Here is a 15,766-nt window from a genome sequence, read left to right as displayed (position 1 = left end):
ACGAGATCGAGGTCAGCTTCGGTTCCGAGCAAAAGTACGAGATATGAAAGAGTCTTGTTTCAACGTTTTGCATATTTCTGAATTATTATGTTTTATTCGTACACAGAACTGAACTTATCTGTAAAGTACTGTAATTTCATACTCGAAGGTAAACCGGTGCACTTGACGTAAAGATAGATAAAACAAAACATCAGAGACAAATAAATAACTATAAATTCTTAGCTCTTTAGGGGGAAGAACGTCAACACTAATGCTAACTTTTCACTAAGGCTTTTGGCCTTATCTTGGATGTCAAGTAAGTGAGTAAGTAGTCAGTACATCATTCAGTATGCAAGCCAGTAAGTCAGTACGGCAGTCAGTAAGTACTTCAGTAGGTCAATAAGTATGCATGCCAGTAAATCAGTAAGTCAGTAAGTAGTCAGTACATCATTAAGTATGCAAGCCAGTAAGTCAGTAAGTACTTCAGTAAGTCAGTAAGTACTTCAGTAAGTCAGTAAGTACTTCAGTAAGTCAGTAAGTAGTCAGTACATCATTAAGTATGCAAGCCAGTAAGTCAGTAAGTACTTCAGTAAGTCAGTAAGTACTTCAGTAAGTCAGTAAGTACTTCAGTAAGTCAGTAAGTACTTCAGTAAGTCAGTAAGTAGTCAGTACATCATTAAGTATGCAAGCCAGTAAGTCAGTAAGTACTTCAGTAAGTCAGTAAGTCTGCATGCCAGTAAGTCAGTAGGTCAGTCAGTAAGTCAGTCAGTAAGTCAGTTCGTCAGTCAGTAAGTACTTCAGTAAGTCAGTAAGTACTTCAGTAAGTCAGTAAGTACTTCAGTAAGTCAGTAAGTCTGCATGCCAGTAAGTCAGTAGGTCAGTCAGTAAGTCAGTCAGTAAGTCAGTTCGTCAGTCAGTAAGTACTTCAGTAAGTCAGTAAGTACTTCAGTAAGTCAGTAAGTACTTCAGTAAGTCAGTAAGTACTTCAGTAAGTCAGTAAGTACTTCAGTAAGTCAGTAAGTCTGCATGCCAGTAAGTCAGTAGGTCAGTCAGTAAGTCAATAAGTATGCAAGCCAGTAAGTCAGTAAGTCAGGCAGAAAGTTCATAAGTATGTAAGTCAGTAAATCAGTAAATAGGTCAGTAAGTCAGAAAGCAAGTCATTAAGTCAGTAGCGTGGATTTCTAAGCACCAGGCAACAAACATAAGCTCAGGCTGATTTTAAACGTTGGCCACATCTATGATCTTGTGGTTGTTGGTTTTAACAGCGGGTGAATAATATCTGTTTTTCTTCACCACTGCTATGGCCATGATGACTCGTATCACGACAAGCTGCCTAGCCTCACAGGAATACACATAATTTATATACATACAAACTAATTTAATCAGCACTCAGGCTCTGTAATTTCTGATGTCAGTTGCGTCATTCACACACAAACACACACACACACACACACACTCACACACACCTTGTCTAATGCTCAATGCCAGTCTGGCACGTCATTTTAGTCTTTCGCACTTTTTTTTCACCTCTCTGGCAGGCCTCCAGTTTCCTGGAAGTGTCATCAGGGGAGCAGCTGTAGGGGCCTGCGAGAGGATGGGCTGAAACATTCGCCACAGGGTACACACACACACACGCGCACGCACACACACACACACACACACGCACGCACGCACACGCACCTACCTCCACTACTGTTTTTCTCAGCAGAGCTAAGGCAGTGAATTGAAATTGAGCCGAAGGTTTTAGTCGTGAAGTCTGTGCCGTTGGTTCTGAACTTTCGGCTCGATTTCAATTTGCTCCCGTGAAGACGTGACGCAATGTGACTTGGGTGAAAAAGGAAGAAGTGAAAGTCAATAACGCTGAACAAACATCTTAGACTCTTAAAAGCAACCCCATGACGCTAACAATGCACGAGTTACCTAACGGCAACGATTAAGAAATTGACTGGACAGTGACCAGGAGCCGGCTTTTCGTCCTGTACGTCACGAGCATGGATTTTACTCACAGCTATTAAATCTATAATTACAGGTACTTAAGCCTCGGGAACGTTTAAAGGTTTCAGTTAAGGTGGTGCGAGTGAGAGGTGTGTTTATTAACTCATCATGCTGTGCTGTCACTTTACCCCAGGGAAAGATAATCAGGAACCTGTTAACATCCTGTTTACTCTCAAAAAAGAGGGAAAAACAAATAATAGGGCCTTTCACACCGCGGGAACCTTTTCATAGTACCTGAACTAATTGTGGAACTACCCACTTTTTGGCGTTTTCACTCCTCCGGAACTGGGTGTGATTTTAGTACCGACTGCCTTTTTTGAGAACCAGATTAGCTCCTACTCCGGAGCAGAGTCTAACCAGCACAACTAGTACTATCCGTGACGTAAGTAGACGTTGATTGGCCAAACGCGTACGAAAACGCCCTCACCTGCCATGATTTAAAACTCCGTGTAAACATACTGTAGTGTCGACTTATTTCACAAGTATGGAGAACAGCGATAGATGGACGCAAGACACGACAAAAACACAGCTCCGATCACGGCATCCTCCATCCTCCGGTTGTTTACGTTGTTGAACGCCGAATGACGTCGCTGTCGACCGGCTTACGTCACGTCCTAGTGCCCACTGACGGTGCGAATGCAACCCTTTAAATGGTACTGGGAAATAGTTCACGCAAAATCGCCCAGTACTTTAGTCCTGTAAATTTAGTTCTGGAACTAAAGCGGTGCGAAAGACCCTCATGTCACGATTTTAAAAGGATTCATATCATCATCTCATTCAGAAAGAATCCGTCCTAAAAACAAATTAATTCTATAGTAGTGCACCTGCAAAACGCAGGTTTGTATGAACGCGCTGCTTCTACGTTACGCTCTCTACATTATCGTTTCCATAGTAACCACTCATTCACAAGTGATTCGTAAGGCAGACGCTCTGCACAGTCTAAGACAGACAACAAACGCTTAAAAAAAACATGTTATTTAACTCGTTGATATGGTGAACTTTTCTGTAAGGGGACGTTTATTTAACATTTACGGAAGGAGTCTCCAGTGTCAGCGCTTCGTAACAGTCAGAGATTAAGTTGTAAAGCTGTACGTTTTCCACTGCGGAATGTCTTGTGTTCTGCAGTTTCTCTGTAACGTCTTATGAACTTCAAGAGAACGTTTTTTTTAATGGATGCTCCACAAGCTATTGAATGTAACCATAAATGGATAAAAATTGCATGTAATAAAATATAATCATTGGCAATTTGGATTAAACAGCAACCATAGTGCGAACATATGATTAAAAATAGGGTTCTCAAACAAAGGGTTTTCAAACTTTATTGTCTTTAACTCTGAAATAAATACCCCAGAGCTTTTCATTACAGATTTATTTTGTGAACAAAAGCCAAATATTCAGATATCAGGTATCGTTATTTAAATGTATGAGACCTGCTTAGGCTTGTGCGATATTGATTTTTCTCTGATCAGCGAAATTGCCAGAATTTAAAATATCACAACTAACGATTTAATTGTCCAGAACCGCTGGTCTAAAACACACATGACAATGAGCAGGTTTAATTCCAACAGGCTGTAAGTTTAAGAACGGCATAATAAATATTATATAACAAATACATTTCTACCAGCGTACGGAGCTAAAAATAAACCAGGAAGCCCCTGGTTGTCCTTCACGACGCTATGTTACAATAATTCCACCTGTTTCCTCTGACTACTGAACACTACACAAGTGTCATCATGTGTATACATTTGTGAAAGCTACCAGACAAAAAAAAATACCTCTCTCTCTCTCTCTCTCTCTCTCTCTCACACACACACACACACACACACACACACACTCAGAACAGCATCAAAGGGCAACAACCAGAATCCCAATGGCCTCAGCAGTCATGCGGTTCATGTGACCTTCATCAAAATCAACACAATCTCAAAAAAATAACACAAAATTACAGCACCCCACCATCAGCCAGCAGGTGATTACTCTAAACGCTTCCTCTGACCTTTCAGACTAATTAAACATTTTGTCTGGGTCACACCAACGCAGGAGCAGTTCCTCAGTAAGAGAAACTCAGTGTGTGTGTGTGTGTGTCCTCAGTAAGAGGAACTAACACACACACACACACACGCGCGCATGCACAGAGAGAGCTTTCTAATAAAAGACTAGACCTGACATTCACAGACTTACCACAGCAGCCTCGCACATCTCCCACACACACAAATACACACACACACACACACACACATACACACACATACACACACATACACACACATACACACACATACACACACAGCTCAGGTACAATCCCCTGAGAGGCGTGACGTTAAATCTGACAGTTTCCTTGTTGTGTTTTGTTCGTTTTGTTACTCACACACATTCCCGTTAAAAATCTTTACCATTACGTGATTATCATTAACGCAGTTTATTAATGATAATTAATCCACATTGAGCTAAATCTGTGCACTGACTCAGAACTACCTGTGTGATATTTCTCATCACATACACATCATCATCATCATCATCATGACCTGTAGGTCACATGACCTGTACAGAATAATACAGTGTGTTTTTGTTAATCACGAGTGAGCGTCACGTTTATTCAGTCGCTCACTCCAGTGTTGGCGTTGGAGTTACTCCTGACGCTAATTAACTGATATGATCACATCGTTTACACTGAACTTCAGAGAAAGAAAATTACAAGCGTGATTCTGTTACAATTCCGTGTGCAGCTATTTTGTCTTTTTCATAAAGACACACCATCCACCCTCCCAATTTCTCTCCCATTAACTCATCATATAGAGGGAGAGATAAAACAATTACACTTCACACTGCATGAGAATGAAACAGACAGACGGAAAGAAAAAGAGAGAATGAAACTGAGACAAAGAGACAAAGAGACAGACAGACAGACACTGACAGACAGAGACTGAAAGAAAGAGACAGAAACTGAAAGAAAGAGACACACTGCTAGAAAAAAAAAAACAGAAAAATGAAAACAGACAGAGACTGAAAGAAAGAGACAGCTTGATAGACATTAACAGCCAGACAGAATGGAAGAGACACACAGACAGACAACAGCTACAGAGAGACAGACAGAGAGAGAGGGAAAAAAAAAAAAAAAAAAAACAGAAACAGAGACAGACATCAGGACGGAAACAGACAATAAAATTTTTTTAAAAAAGACAGACAGACAGACAGACAGACACAAAACAGAAAGAAAAAGATAAACAGAAAGTTAACATCACTAAAAGCTCTAAACCCGTGTTAAACCCCTGTCCATGTCCATCTTGTAATTTAATAATTTATATATTATATTGTAATATTTTAATTAAACCTCCCTGATCAGATAAAAGTCAGTAGCTAAAGAGTCTACACTCAGATGACCAATAATAATAATAATAATAATAATAATAATAATAATAAAGATACAGTAAATATCTGTGTTCAGTTGGTGTTTAAGGTGCCGGTTGGTGAGTGCAGCAGATATTCCAGGTGCTCAGAGGCGTCTCAGTGACGAGCTCCGCTGACCTTCATGTTCTGCCTTGTTTTTTTGGGGTTTTTTTTGCCCATGTCTGCAGAAAGCAGCTAATAAAATATGGCCCAGTCAGCTAAGCGGGCTGGAGTCGATACGGGCTGAGACCGCGCCACGCTAACGCTCGTGTGAGCCTCATCCCGAGCTGCTCATAAATCAAAAGAACGGAGAACTCGAAACTGTACACGCGACTTTTATCTTGACTCTCGTAGCAGGTTCATCCGAGGCGAGGCGAGGCGAGGCTGAGAAAGTGAGCCGCTGTAATGCTGGTGCAGCTTCAGTGCTGGGAACACACGCGACGTTTCGAAACATTCAGCAATTAAACCGTGGCCTTGTTTAATGTTTAGCCTAGGTTTAAAAACCACTAACACGGCTAATCTGCACAGTGACAGGAGCGAGAACGCTTACTTAACGCTTTAATAAGACTGGATCTGGCAACCACACAGAGCAACAAATTTCTCAGAGCGGGAAAAAGCTTGAACGTGACATGGCGAAGCTCCGCACTGACTCACTACGCTCATTACTCTCATTACGCTCGTCGACTTCAGTTACGTCAGCTCCATTTCTCACGTCCCGGCACCTTTAATGCGTTACTGTCTGGAGATTATTATTACGAAAAAAAATAATTCCAAATTAAAGATCACGTCTTCCTTCAGGCAGAAAAGTAATCAACACCTTCTCAGCACTGCGACTGGAAACCGCATCCAACATCCAGTGTAACGTCCAGCGTGTTGAAGAATCCGGCTGATTTGGCTTGGATGGAGAAACGAAGCTGCATCAGTGACGAGTCGTGGCAGGTCACGTGGCTCTGATCTATATTCTTCCGGTTGTTTTTGTCGAGTGGAAGTACACACAGGCGTCCCAGCAACAGGCAGACGTACACAAAGGAGAGGAACGCTCTGAGAATGCAGCTTTATTGTTTAGTTCAATCAACCTGTCGAATGGTAACATACGACTCCTTGCTCTTCGCTTATGACGCCTCGTACACTTGACGTATATCTGAGAGAGTGAAGGAGGCGGGTGACGTTACGACACATCGGCGCCGTAGATTTAATGATTCCTGGGGGAATAAAACGTCGGTATGATTACTCTACGTAGTTATGAACGACTTGGATGTTCATCTTTATAATTAAAATGTGACGCTGAGTTTTAGTTTAAACATCTTTTCACGTTGGTTAATTTCCTACATTACCCACAATGCTGCTCTGACAGTGGTACCAGTGGGATTTTGCGCTTGCTTCATATCTACCTACTGGAGTGATGCAGCGGCGCTTTACGCCTTTAGTCCTTAATCTGTACGCTCTGCTCGAACAAATCAGCGTCCAAAGCTCCCACTTTCATCTCCGACTTTCGACTCATTTAAAGCTGCTTAAAGATTTAAAGTTTACTGTTGACGCTGTGAGAAGCCATTTTGATTCGACGTCACTTGCTGAACTCAGGGTTGAGGAGATACCAACTCCTAGTTGAAGGGGTGTTGTCTTTACATATTTTTTTTTCCTGGTTATTTTTTTCCAGAAATTCTAAACTCTTGCTTCATATCTACCCATTGGGAGCGATGCGGCGGCGCTTTAGTCCTTAATCTATACACGCCGCTAAATCAGATCAGCTTCCAAAGCTTCATCTTTCTTGTTAATAACGCCATCATTGTCATCACCCTCGTCATCTTGGAGATCACTAACTACACAACTCAGCACAAACGCGTCGAGTAGGTGCATTTCTGCATTGCATTCTGGGTGTCTGACGTCTCCGAAGTTTACACCGACGTCTCCACTACTTCTCAAGAAAAGACACACTTGCTCGTTTTTCTTCCTACTCTTTATCCCTCGTCTTTGTTGAACTTTTTCTCCAAATAAACCTCATCGTGACTGCATCAACGCAACACACAACCACTAACCTCTCACGGAAATGACGACAATGCAGCACCAGCCAACAAATTTACGGTAACAAACATTTTCATGCGTTTCAGGGTGGAGTTTCCCGTTAAAGCTGCATTTTTTCCCCCAAGATTAGGTCTCTAACGGTTAGGTGGGTTCGATGTTTGAATTTTTTTATTCCTGGAGCCCATTCCTGTTTAGTTTTAGATAATCAGTTAACGACATTATTCCCCAGGATCTACGCTGGTGGTCAACAAAATGACTGACAGGAGGCCCAAGCGTTCCGGACCGAAAGTCAGTTTTCCAAACAGGTTTTCTCAGCGACTTTATACACTCTTGCTAAGGCCACAACGTAATCTTTTTTTTTAAAGATATTGTGCATCTCTCCCAAGTTATATGTACAAATAACGAATAAAAGAAATGATGTGTTGCACGTTTAAGTGTCAGTGGTGAGGCTGAAAGTGTGTACAGGACCGACTCTACACCTGACTCACACTCCAGTTCACCGCCTGCTGATCCCTCAGCCGGCTGATCGAGCACACTCTGCAGCGGGAACGTCAGATTAGGGAGAGCTGGAAGTGAATTCCAGAGTGTCCAGGAAAACAGCGTGGAGGATAACTGCCAGCGATGCCAGTAACACAAAAAACAATAACGCAATAACACACTGTTACTGTACACAGCGTGAATAAAACAATAACGCAATAACACACTGTTACTGTACACAGCGTGAATAAAATACAATAACGCAATAACACACTGTTACTGTACACAGCGTGAATAAAACAATAACGCAATAACACACTGTTACCGTACACAGCGTGAATAAAACAATAACGCAATAACACACTGTTACTGTACACACCGTGTATAAAACACAATAACGCAATAACACACTGTTACTGTACACAGCGTGAATAAAACACAATAACACAATAACACACTGTTACTGTACACAGTGTGTATAAAACACAATAACACAATAAAACACACACTGTTACTGTACACAGTGTGTATAAAACACAATAACGCAATAACACACTGTTACTGTACACAGCATGTATAAAACACAATAACGCAATAACACACACTGTTACTGTACACAGCGTGAATAAAACAATAACGCAATAAAACACACTGTTACTGTACACAGCGTGTATAAAATACAATAACGCAGTAACACACACTGTTACTGTACACAGCGTGAATAAAACAATAACGCAATAAAACACACTGTTACTGTACACAGCGTGTATAAAATACAATAACGCAGTAACACACACTGTTACTGTACACAGCGTGAATAAAACAATAACGCAATAAAACACACTGTTACTGTACACAGCGTGTATAAAATACAATAACGCAGTAACACACTGTTACTGTACACAGCGTGTATAAAATACAATAATGCAATAAAACACACACTGTTACTGTACACAGCGTGAATAAAGCACAATAACACACACACCTACTGTACACAGCGTGAATAAAATAACTGAGATGTAGTTTTAATTTCCAAAATTAAAGTTAAAAAAAAAAACTTACACAGAAATATTAAGGACTTGTGCAAATTGTGTTACTATAAAGTCAATATAAAGAAATTGAACTTAACATAAACAATAAACAACAAACAATATAAAAATAAACAATATTTCCCACAATATATGATGTATATTAATGTTATTAGAACATTGAAAAATGTTAAAGTTTTAGTTGGTAATTGACTTCATTTTTAAGTCAACTTTTTAATGCAAAATTAATATTTTTCATTTTCAATAACAAATAATCTGCTAATAATAATAATAATAATAACAACAACAACAACAACAACTTAGCCTGGCTATATATTAAACATTATGTTTATATATTTTTTAAAATATTTTGATAGAATGACTCAGACAGCCTGTATTTATAATCATCTTTACCATTCTGCAGTATTAATAATTTGTTTGTTATTATATTTTCAGCTTATTTGTGTAGAGAGTTGTGTTTGCTAACGTTGCTAGCTAGCTCCACCGCGTTAGCCAGGGCTAGCAAACTAGCCGTTTTCTCGACTTTGCTCCGGTTCTTGGGGGAAAATTAGCTTCAGGAACAACTAATTATCTCAAACTAAATGAAGTAAAAGAGGTGAAAAGGCGAAAGGTTTGGTGTTGAGTGTTGTAGGAGAAGTCATTCATGCTAGCATAGAAAAAGAGAGAGAGAGAGAGACAGAGAGAGCTAGTCCGTTAAGCGTACAGCTAAGCTAGCTTGGGTAAATAAGAGAACTTGTTCAGAGTAAAAAGACTAAATAAATGAAATAAAGAGTAATTTAGGAGTCTTACCTTGTGTATTAGGTGTGTGACTGTGTGTGTGTGTATCCAGTAGGCTTGTTTGTTATTTATGTTGTTTGTTTTTGTTTTTTTTTTTTTGTAAAAATTTGAAATTAATCCACATGTAGAGAAGGGTCCTGGTCGGTTTTGCCCCCCCCTACACCCGGTCCTCGGAGTGTGTGTGTGTGTGTGTGTGTGTGTTGGGTGAATAAGTGATATCCTCCTTTCTCCTCTCTCCGCTTCTCTTCTCTCTTTTCCTCCTTTTATCCACTCTTTCCTCCACTCATCCCCACACAGGCGTGTTCAGAGACTTGATATGATCCCACATTGTCCACTTTTTGCTCACAATTCCAAGCAGAAATCCACAAAATGTCCGAAAAATCTGCTCCTCCTGCTGCTGCTGCTGCTGCTGCTCCTGCTGCTGCTGCTTTTCTTTTTTCTTTTTTTTTTTTTTTTTTTTGCAAAGACTCCCGCTGAACGTCAGGTCTGTTTCTCTGCCGGCTTAAAGGGACCGGCGCCGTTTTAGCACCAAAACCATCAACCGCATCCTAATCGCATCCGGATCCCAAAACCTAGTGCACTAGGTAGGGTGTGAAACCCATTATCTCACACCCTACATAGGGCGCGGAGGAGTATATGAAACACAGCCCTATCTCTTGCTTATCCAAATCACACCCCTTGACTTGTAAACTGTTTCCAGATCCGTTGATCGCTTTACCGTCGGTTTAGAAACGTGAAGTGATTTCACTGCAAGCTATTGTGCTCAAGTAAATATTCTACACACAAGCAAAATATTTTCTCTGGAAAGCTTTATGGTTCAAAAATGAATCAAACTGACAGTTTTATTCATGTGTAAACTAGCATGACCGGCATTAAAAACATCACAAAAATGTTTAAATGTACAATTTTAGCATTAACTCCTCAATAAGTCGATCATCCAAGATATGTCTGTGTCCAACATTCGATTCTTTAGTTTTACGCCATAGTTATAAAATAAGGCTAATGTAGCTACGTATCGTAATTTACAACTTTTGAGGTAAAGACCAAAGCCCTATTCGGACCGTATCAGTTTCAGATGGAGAAGGTAATGTAATTATTGTAATGTGATTATTACCAGAATATGTCTATTATTTACAAGTTACAAACAATATTAGCACAGGTTTCATTCACTGACCGTTTCACTGATGTGTAACTAGGATCAAAACGTCAAAAAATTAATTACATAAATGTTGTAGATTATTCAACAAATGTTTGTTTTTCACTAGGCCAGTGCAGTGTAGCCTGGTGTAGTGTGGTGTAGTGTAGTGTGGTGTAGCCTGGTGTAGCCTGGTGTAGCCTGGTGTAGTGTGGTGTAGTGTAGCCTGGTGTAGCCTGGTGTAGTCTGGTGTAGTGTAGCCTGGTGTAGCCTGGTGTAGTCTGGTGTAGTGTAGCCTGGTGTAGCCTGGTGTAGTCTGGTGTAGTGTAGCCTGGTGTAGTCTGGTGTAGTGTGGTGTAGTGCAGTCTGGTGTAGTGCAATGCAGTGTAGTGTAGTGTAGTGTAGTCTGGTGTGGTGTAGTCTAGTGTAGTGTAGTGTAGTCTGGTGTGGTGTAGTCTGGTGTAGTGTAGTGTAGTCTAGTGTGGTGTAGTCTGGTGTAGTGTAGTGTAGTCTGGTGTAGTGTAGTCTGGTGTAGTGTAGTGTAGTCTGGTGCGGTGTAGTCTGGTGTAGTGTAGTGTAGTCTGGTGTAGTGTAGTGTAGTCTGGTGTAGTGTGGTGTAGTCTGGTGTAGTGTAGTCTGGTGTGGTGTAGTGTAGTCTGGTGTAGTGTAGTCTGGTGTGGTGTAGTCTGGTGTAGTGTAGTGTAGTCTGGTGTAGTGTAGTCTGGTGTAGTGTAGTGTAGTCTGGTGTAGTGTAGTCTGGTGTGGTGTAGTGTAGTGTAGTCTGGTGTAGTGTAGTCTGGTGTAGTGTGGTGTGGTGTGGTGTAGTGTAGTGTAGTCCGGTGTAGTGTAGTGAAGTCCAGTGTAGTGTAGTCTGGTGTAGTGTAGTGTAGTGTAGTCTGGTGTGGTGTAGTCTGGTGTAGTGTAGTGTAGTCTGGTGTGGTGTAGTCTGGTGTGGTGTAGTCTGGTGTAGTGTAGTGTAGTCTGGTGTAGTGTAGTGTAGTCTGGTGTGGTGTAGTCTGGTGTGGTGTAGTGTAGTCTGGTGTAGTGTGGTCTGGTGTAGTGTAGTGTAGTCTGGTGTAGTGTAGTGTAGTCTGGTGTGGTGTAGTGTAGTGTAGTCTGGTGTAGTGTAGTGTAGTCTGGTGTAGTGTAGTCTGGTGTGGTGTAGTGTAGTCTGGTGTAGTGTGGTGTGGTGTAGTGTGGTGTAGTGTAGTCTGGTGTAGTGTAGTGTAGTCCGGTGTAGTGTAGTGTAGTCTAGTCTGGTGTAGTCCGGTGTAGTTCAATGTAGTGTAGTCTGGTGTAGTGTAGTGTAGTCTGATGTAGTGTAGTCTGGTGTAGTGTAGTGTAGTGTAGTCTGATGTAGTGTAGTCTGGTGTAGTGTAGTCTGGTGTAGTGTAGTGTAGTGTAGTCTGATGTAGTGTAGTCTGGTGTAGTGTAGTCTGGTGTAGTGTAGTGTAGTCTGGTGTAGTTCAATGTAGTGTAGTGTAATCTGGTGTAGTGTAGTCTGGTGTAGTGTAGTGTAGTCTGGTGTAGTGTAGTCTGGTGTAGTCTGGTGTAGTTCAATGTAGTGTAGTGTAATCTGGTGTAGTGTAGTCTGGTGTAGTGTAGTGTAGTCTGGTGTAGTGTAGTCTGGTGTAGTGTAGTCTGGTGTAGTCTGGTGTAGTTCAATGTAGTGTAGTGTAGTCTGGTGTAGTGTAGTCTGGTGTAGTGTAGTGTAGTGTAGTCCTGTGTAGTGAAATGTAGTGTAGTCTGGTGTAGTGTAGTGTAGTCTGGTGTAGTGAAATGTAGTGTAGTGTAGTCTGGTGTAGTGTAGTCTGGTGTAGTGTAGTGTACATCTAAAGTAAAGATAAAGTTGTCAAACTATTGTAACTATTTAGTGTATAACTATTTTTAACCCCTTCATTTCACAGGACCATTACACATGTAACTACACACCTTTCTAAATAGTTTCACTGTAGTTAGTAATTCATAGTAGTAACTAAATTATATTATTTAAGTGAATTATTAGAATAATTATCCAGACATTTAAGAGTCTAATAAAACACTGCAGTATGTGGATGTCCATTTTAAAGCATGCTTTACACAATACTTCTACACAAGCAGCAACTCCTAATTACACTTCTTTTGTACTATCATGAACGTACGCACACACTGAAACTCTCCTGCACTGGACTCTCCAGGTCGTCCACATCTGGCCTGTTTGAAGCCTGCAGAGACACAAGCTGTGGCTACACAGGATAAACGTTGAAGGATAGCGTGATCGAGATCCCAGCAGGGCTCAGTGTGTGTCCACTGACTGACCTGTGCTCTCTCTAATGGTCTGAAACCTTGCTACACACCCTCCGCTCGGCCGCTATTGAAGTGCTCTGATTAATCATTCATAAGTGTCTCTTCTGCAGCCTCGGTCTGGACACTGGAGGTCAAAGGAGCTCATCCATTTTCCTCGATCAAGAGACGTGTTGAAATCATGGAGCCGCTGTTCAGCGTGGAGCTTCCTAGTTTGTATATAAACATACACCTTACACAGAACAACATTTTGTCAAAGAATCAAAGCATTGGCAGCTTTTCATTCTGGTCAGCATTTATAATCAAATATGAGCTTCTCAAGGTCGTTTCCAGACTTGTTGATGAATCCTTAAATATCAGCAGCTATTTTTCAATAATGTTATAACACAATAACATAAGCTAGCTATCAGTAAAATAATACCATAATGGCCAAGAATGTTGCGTTTGTAAACCTTTACAGTGTAACATACTTTACAGTGTAACAGACAATAATAACAGAGTAAAACACTATAATAACAATAACAGTGTAACAGCATAATCATATCAAAACATACAATATCAATCACTGAAACACAACAATAAAATGACAAAGTAACTCGCAAAAATAACGACATGTAACAATAACAGAATAACACACAATAACGAGAATAACAGAGTCACATGCAATAATAACAACGGTTGACTTGAGTTCATATGTTTATTTCAGCAGAAGCTCTTCTTCACTGGTTGAAACCAGTATTCGTTTGTGTCCAGTCACTTTTCCTCTGGTGGCGGATCGTTGTCTGTTTGCTTTGGAGTCAATACAAGTTTCTTTGTTTCATTTGCATATGCCCAGCATTCTTTGCCAAACCTTTTATCATTTGGATCAGTTTCATTCATTGCTTGCCAACCCCATTCAAATCTACTTTATAGATTTAAAAGTGTCGTTAAAAGTTATGTACATATAGTGAATTGTTGGCAGTCTTTCTTTTATATAGTTTATATAATAAACCCCAAACTTCTCTGTTGCATAAAACTGAGCTGAACTGCCTCCAGGTTAAAATTAAACAAAGGGAGTGGTTAAATAAATTCAAAGAAAGGTTCATAGGCAAACTGTGTGAAAAGTGTTGTACTAAATACATAATAATGCACAAAATGTCACTAACAGAGTAAGATGCAATCATAACATTAACGGAGTAACACACAATAACAATAACAGAGTAACGTGCAATGCTAACACTAACAGTGTAACTGCATAATAATATCAAAACATATGATATCAATAACAGAGTAATGCATAATAATAACAATAACTGACTAACACACAATAATAACTCGTAATAATAACAATAAAAGAGTAACATGCAATAATAATTACAAAATAATGCACAATAATAGCAATAATATAAAGTAATGCACACCAATAACGGAGTATTAACGGTATAACAGAGTAACACTCAAAGAGTAATAATAAAATAACCCACAATAACAGTAACAGTGTAATGCACAGTAACAGTAATAGAGTAGCATACAGTAATACTAAAACAGTACCAGAGTACCACACAGTAATAACAAGAACAGTAATAACAATTACAGTAATAGCATAGCATACAGTAATAACAATAACAGTAATAACAATAACAGTAGTACAGTAACACACAGTAATAACAATAATAGTAATAACAATTACAGTAATAGCATAGCATACAGTAATAACAATAACATTAGTACAGTAACACACAGTAATAACAATAATAGTAATAACAATTACAGTAATATCATAGCATACAGTAATAACAATAACATTAGTACAGTAACACACAGTAATAACAATAATAGTAATAACAATTACAGTAATAGCATAGCATACAGTAATAACAATAACATTAGTACAGTAACACACAGTAATAACAATAATAGTAATAACAATTACAGTAATAGCATAGCATACAGTAATAACAATAACAGTAATACAGTAACACACAGTAATAGAATAACACACAGTAATAACAATTACAGTAATAGCATACAGTTATACTAAAACAGGAACAGGGTACTACACAGTAATAACAAGAACAGTAATAACAATTACAGTAATAGCATAGCATACAGTAATAACAATAACAGTAATAACAATAACAGTAGTACAGTAACACACAGTAATAACAATAATAGTTATAACAATTACAGTAATAGCATAGCATACAGTAATAACAATAACATTAGTACAGTAACACACAGTAATAACAATAATAGTAATAACAATTACAGTAATAGCATAGCATACAGTAATAACAATAACAGTAATACAGTAACACACAGTAATAGAATAACACACAGTAATAACAATTACAGTAATAGAACAACACACAGTAATAACAATTACAGTAATAGCATACAGTTATACTAAAACAGGAACAGGGTACTACACAGTAATAACAAGTACAGTAACAGAGTGATGGTCATGTGGATGAGATGTATATTTTGGTCTCCTCTCTGCTCTGTGACGTCAACTGGATTTGTTTGACTTTTCACTCTGTTTTTCTTTTTGCCCTGCTCTCTCTCTCTCTCTCTCTCTCTCCCCAATATTCCTCCCTTCATCCTGGTTGTTTTGTCAGGGTTTCCTGCAGCCTGAGGTGTCATGCCATACTCTCACCCTGTTTTCTAAAGCTGTGTAATCAGT

General features: G+C 39.5%; 1 protein-coding gene across 4 annotated transcripts in view; it reads right to left on the bottom strand.

The window, feature by feature from the left end:
- The window catches only part of ncor2 (nuclear receptor corepressor 2), a 103,070-nt gene extending 92,942 nt beyond the window's left edge, over nucleotides 1-10,128 (bottom strand). For all 4 annotated transcript variants that reach the window (XM_053236459.1, XM_053236460.1, XM_053236461.1 and 1 more), the window contains exon 1: nucleotides 9,699-10,128. The gene's annotated coding sequence lies outside the window, so the exon portion shown is untranslated. The remainder of the gene's footprint in view (nucleotides 1-9,698) is intronic.
- Nucleotides 10,129-15,766: the final 5,638 nt, after the last annotated feature.

The sequence above is a fragment of the Pangasianodon hypophthalmus genome, chromosome 8, assembly GCF_027358585.1.
Source record: "Pangasianodon hypophthalmus isolate fPanHyp1 chromosome 8, fPanHyp1.pri, whole genome shotgun sequence".
NCBI classification, from domain to species: Eukaryota; Metazoa; Chordata; class Actinopteri; order Siluriformes; family Pangasiidae; genus Pangasianodon; species Pangasianodon hypophthalmus.
This window is presented reverse-complemented; position numbering and strand designations above follow the sequence as displayed.